The sequence below is a fragment of the Lithobates pipiens genome, unplaced genomic scaffold (assembly GCF_037356315.1).
Source record: "Lithobates pipiens isolate NorthernLeopardFrog02 unplaced genomic scaffold, aLitPip1_a1.2 Scaffold_30, whole genome shotgun sequence".
Taxonomy (NCBI): Eukaryota; Metazoa; Chordata; class Amphibia; order Anura; family Ranidae; genus Lithobates; species Lithobates pipiens.
This window is the reverse complement of record NW_027507791.1, coordinates 20,809,976-20,816,422: the sequence shown is the minus strand read 5'-3', so window position 1 is coordinate 20,816,422 and position 6,447 is coordinate 20,809,976.

Sequence of the window (6,447 nt, the reverse complement as noted above, 5' to 3'; positions counted from 1 at the left end):
GCAATATGTGGGCCGGACCAAGAGACCCCTACAGGTCCGGATTAATGAGCATATAGGCAACATCAGGAGAGGGTTTACCAAACACTCTGTTTCCAAGCACTATTTAATTGCTCATAATAGGGATCCCTCCGATACGTTGTTTCTTGGCATAGATAAATATAGGCCGAATTGGAGGGGTGGTTGTTTGGTTCGCAGTATCTCCAGGTTGGAGATGGCCTGGGTACATAAGCTTAAAAGTTATACCCCATTTGGGTTAAACATTGACGTCGATGTTAATTGTTTTATCGACAATTCTTAATTAATATATGTTCCTTATTGTATTAGCTTAGAAGAAATATCTGAATGTTTAAATATATTTTTAAATATTTTTTTATTTTTTCATATTGTTTTATATATAGATTTTTCTCTATGAACTTGCTTCTTACCTTTTAATTTTTCATTTTTTTGTATTATCAGGGGTCATATATGGCCTATAATTTACCTATAATTAGGCCCACGGGTGCAGTATTGTACTGTTTAAATTTCGGTATTGGCACTTAACAATGGGCACAATATTATATTGTTCTAATTTTGTTATAGGTATATATCACTAAAAATAACAGACTTTTTTGGTCTGACTTTAGGATTTGGTTTGTTAATTTATGTAGATGGTTCACTTAACGTTTATTCATTTACCTAAGGGGTCATGTATGGACCTATGATTTGTACTCATCTTTATGTGTAGAGTTGTGCCATCCCTGTCCTGTGATTAGGACATAATGATGGACGTGGCACAACACTGCTCCAAAAATTTTTTTTTATTAGCATATACTACTAAATGTAACAGATGTTTTATAGCTACTGTATATGTTTGGTCTGACTTTCGAGATTGGGTGGATCACACATTGGGTTAATTCTTTTGATTTGACCAAGTTTATGGGGTTTATTATATATTTTATCCTATTCCCCTTTATATTACGACTATTCAGATAATTGGATTACATTTGTTTTTAAATATACGCCTCGGGAGTTTATCCTTATTTCTCCCTCTTCTCTTTGTGGTGTATATATGTTTTCCATGTGGGTTCATAGCCTTCGAGCTTATTTTGTTCATCTATATATCAATTTTATCTATGTAACATTATTGGCTGTGAGTATATTTTCCACAGTATTAGTTAATGCTATTTTCCAAGAACCAAGATGGCGTCTTTCGCCTCAGTTCCGGGGTCAGACCGAGGCTTGGTTTATTGTATGTATTATTTAAGCGGTGCGTCAGGACGCCGCCCGTACCCCGTGACCACGTCCCATAGTGACGAAACGCGTAGGGAGGAGGAGCGACGTCCTGACGCCACCAACTCGTGTTGTTTGTTTGCGGAAGTATTGGGCGCTAATCGAGACCGGCCGGCTCGAATTTGCTGAACGATCGTTTTAGACATTATATCTGTAAGTGCGCATTTGTCTCTCACGTTCGATTAAAATTTACTTGGGTTTTACACTATTGTGAGTTTTATTATCTTTTATGTAAACCGGTGAGAGGGAGTGTACTTGGAGGCGAATGGGTTCCAGAGTTCTTTTTCATCCATTTGTGAAAACCCTGGACTGGGGGAATCAGTCATCCGCTCTGCATGGTTCTCTATAATAAGGAACCATACACCTTCGGTAAGCAGCAGTAATATCTGTGGTGGAGGTTGTGCACGGTTCACGTTCGTTCTGGATATTTTTGCTGTCACCATATCACTGTGGAATATTTTGAAAATAGATATTTCTTATGGACTTTATGGACACTTTGATATTTAATGTTATCACATTTTTTATCATCATTTTTTTCACATATATTGATGCTTTATTAATTTTTTAAGGCAATTGGTCATTTGATGTCACATTGCTTCTTTCTTTCAGCTGAATGTTCACATCACATTAGGATAATCTATTATTATTTATGGTGTCTTCACTGGCAATATTGATGTATATTCGTTATTTACATTTAATATAATTTTAATTTTTGGCACAGTTGAGATTAATTAAGCAGTAACTTCCTAGAGTTTCTCACTTTAGGATTTTTTCCGTTTATAATTATTAATTTTATTATTTTTTTTTAGCGCAGCCCACTCCTTTTTTCTTCCTGTATTCAAATGTAGTATAACATTTGGGTTGCTGCTTAATTTTGTAATTTTTTATTTAACAAGCGCGGTTTTTCCCCTTTTTTGCAGCCTTGAATTGGAGCCTTCCATTGCAGCCTTCCATTGCAGCCGTGCATTGAAGCCTTCCAGGCTTGTCTCCTTGCCATTTTAAAAATGGCGCCGCCGAGATACAGAGCGGATGTCCTGTGTATCTCGGCGCTCATTTTTGCCCGTTCTCTGCAGATTTTGGGTATTTTCGGCCGTACTCGGCCATTCTCTGCTATTTTCGGCCCTTCTTGCCTATTTTCGGCTGCACTCGGCTGTTCTCAGAAAGCCGAAAGCCGCCGAGAACGGCCGAAAATAACCGAGAACGGCCAAATATACCCGAAAACGGCAGAAAATACCTGAAAGTCGCTGAGAGCGGCAGAAAAGGTTAGGAAGGGCAGGGGATCGGCATATAACATGCACCCCTGATTCTAGGAGGAAAAAGTGCGTGTTATACGCCGATAAATACGGTAAGTGAACCTGTCCTTAGGCTGGGTTCACACTATTGCGAATTGGATGTGGTTTTCCCCGCATCCTATTCGCATGACAGGTAAATGTAACCAGCTCTCAGTGGAGCCGGTTCACACACATATTCAGGGCGTCCATGGAGCGAATTGCACAGGGGGTCCTGCGCGTCTTTGTCTCTGTTTCAGGTACGAATTCAGGCAAAAATTCAGGCCTGACTCATCCTTGAAACGGAGAACGGGGATGCACCAGGCCCCCTGCTGTGAGCCGCGTCCGCACACAACGTGAACCCGGACTTATTCTGCTTATATTTTGCCTTCTTTTACACCTAACTAACCACTTAAAGACCAGATCTTTTCTGACACTTTTTTTTTTTACAAGTTTATATCAGTACTTTTTGCTAGAAAATTACTTAGAACCCTCAAACATTAAATATTTTTTTTAGCAGAGATCCTAGAGAATAAAATAGCAATCGTTGCAATTTTTTGTCACATGGTATTTGCGCAAGAGTTTTTGAAACGCAATTATTTTGGAAAAAATTTATTTTAATAAATAAATTAAAACAAAACACACTATATATCCCAATGTTTTTGTATAATATAAAAGATGATGTTATGCCAAGTAAATAGATACCTAACACGTTGCGCTTTAAAATTGTACACACTCATAGAATGGCAACAAACGACAGTACTTAAAAATCTCCATAGGTGACGCTATATACACCTTTACAGGTTACCTGTTTAAAGATACAGAGGAGATGTAGGGGTAGAATTATTGCTCTCGCTCTGATGATCACCAATACCTCACATGTGTGGTGCGAACACCGTTTACATATGTGTGCGCCACTTACATATGCATTTGCTTCATTGTGTGAGCATGGAAGGATGGGGGCACTTAAAAAAAAAAAAAATGTCTTAATTTATTTTTAAACTATTCTTATGTGTTTTTTATAATCACTTTTATTCCTATTACAAGGAATGTAAACATCCCTTCTAATAGAAATAAGGATGACCTCTTCATGGCGAGATTCATAAAAAAATAAAAATGCACTCACTAGTTAAAAGTGGAACAAGGCTTGTCATTAACACATATAGATCTCCATAGAATCACTGTGAGGCTGCAGAGCTCTGCAGGCATGCGGCTGGCTGAAGCAGAGTTCTTGATGGAAGTACAGCTGTCCGGCTTCAAGCTGGAACATAAGTAACAGCAGCTTCCAGAAGTAGCAAGATGGCTGCGGCTCCAAACATCACCTCTCTCGGCTGGGTGATGATGACAGGAAGTGGAGGGGGTGTGGCTAAGTTTCAGGGCAGACAGGAGTTCCCCATTATCAAACCATAGGAGCACTCTCGACAGGATAAGCAGGCACCCAGAGAAGAATGAAAATTAAAAGAGGATGGACGAATAGTGAAGTACTGTTATAAAAGTTAATTTAATACGCATAGGGATCGGTACTTACAAAAAGACGCTTAAAAACAAGCATGGATATAGAGCTGTAGATACAGGAAGCGGCTGTACATAGCGTGAGTTCCACGGACCGGAAGTGACATCAATCGGAACAGGAAATGATGTCAATGCATTTCGCCCTCCCTCAGGGCGTCATTGGAGGTCCTTGATGACGCCCTGAGGGAGGGCAAAATGCATTGACATAATTTCCTGTTCCGATTGACGTCACTTCCGGTCCATGGAACGCACGCTATGTGCGGCCGCCTTTTTGTAAGTACTGACCCCTATGCGCATTCAATTAACTTTTATAACAGTACTTCACTATTAGTCCATCTTCTTTTCATTTCTGGGTGCCTGCTTATTCTGTCGAGAGCCTCCTATTGGAAATCTATCATCTGATGTTCTTGCATTGATCCATCATCTGATGTTTTGACACCAATCCATGTGTTTGGGATACCATTTACAAGCCTGAAGTGACCCTTGGACTGCAAAACTGGGGGTCATCCTGTTCTGGTGGATGGGGATACAAAAGGGGCTGTCACTGTACCCTTGCAAGTTTATGAAGCATTTTTTGTACCTTCTTCACTGTGGATCAACACTCTGGACTTTTTATTTCACTTATATTGTGAGCGCTGTATTTTCTTATCCACATTTATTCAAGTGATTAGCACCTTGTTTACAGCAGCTGCATTTTATTATCACTTAGTTGTTTCCATCAGTGCAAGTTTATATTTAGAAAAATATTGTTACATAGGAGCACTCCTTTATCAAACCATAGGAGCCCCATTATCAAACCATAGAAGCTCTCCTTTATCAAACCATGGGAGCCCCCTTTATCAACCCATAGGAGTACTCCTTTATCAAAGCATGGGGGAGCCCCCGTTATCAAACCATAGGAGCACTCCTTTATCAAACTATAGAAGCCCCCTTTATCCAACTCTAGGAGACCCCTTTATGAAACCATAGGAGCATTTATTTAATCAAACCATGGTAGCCCCCTTTATCAAACCATAGGAGCCCCCTTTATCAAACCATAGGAGCATTTATTTAATCAAACTATAGGAGCCTCCTTTATCAAACCATAGGAGCCCTCCTTTATCAAACCATAGGAACACTCCTTTATCAAACCATAGGAGCCCCCTTTATCAAACCATAGGAGAACTCCTTTATCAAACCATAGGAGCACTCCTTTATCAAACCATAGGAGCACTCCTTTATCAAACCATAGGAGCACTCCTTTATCAAACCATAGGAGCACTCCTTTATCAAACCATAGGAGCACTCCTTTATCAAACCATAGGAGCACTCCTTTATCAAACCATAGGAGCGCCCCTTTATCAAACCCAGGCCATTTTCTGCTATTTAGCACTGTGCTACTTTAACTGTTAATTAAACAGTCATGCTACGCTGTACACAAACAAAATGTATATATATTTATATACTTTAGGTAATTTTTTCACACAAATAGAGCTTTCTTTTGATGGTATTCCATCACCACTGTTTTATTTTTTGCTATACAAATGAAAAAAGAATGAACATTTTGAAAAACAATATTTTTTTTTACTTTCTGCTACATAACATATACAAAAAATAACAAAATCCAATTTCTTCATAAAAATGTATTCTGCTACATGTCTTTGATTTAAAGAAAAATTCCAAGTAGTGTATATTGATTGGTTTGCATGAAAGTTATAGCGTCTTCAAATTATGGTGTATAATGGAAATTCAATTTATTTATTTTATACTGCTAATGGCGACGATCAGTGACTTATAATGGGACTGCGATAGTGCAGAAGGAAGTCTGACACTAACTGCCACTGACATCACCAGTGACATGAACACAGTGATAATGTTATACACAGTCACTACACTAACGACACTGGCTGGAAAGGGTTTAATATCTAGGGTGATTAAGGGGATAAAAATGTGCCTATGTGTAATGTGTGTACAGTGTGCTACTTTTAATACTAGATCTCTAAGTTTTGCAGGGATGAGAAACAGAGAGATTGTTTTCTCTGTACAGAGAGTTCTGGACACAGCAGATCAGCAGGTCCTGGCTGTGAATCATTGGCTGGGACCTGCTGACATCCCCCCGCTGTGTACAATTACAGTGGGTGCTGGCCGGGTGGTGGCATGTGTGCACCCTTAACCCGGAAGTAGGCAGCAACAGCAAGTCGCTTTGCCTGTGCGAGCCACCTATCCGTAGTACACTGCGGGTGGCCGGTCCGCAAGTGGTAAACTGTCAGTAGTCATAAAGTTAAGGCTGATCGGTGTATGTTTTACCACACATGACTACAATGCTTAGGAGTACAGGGACCATCATAACTACATTTCTGACATCATACTATTCACCAAAGGTACATTTTGCAGAGCAGCTCCACCTTTCATCGTTACA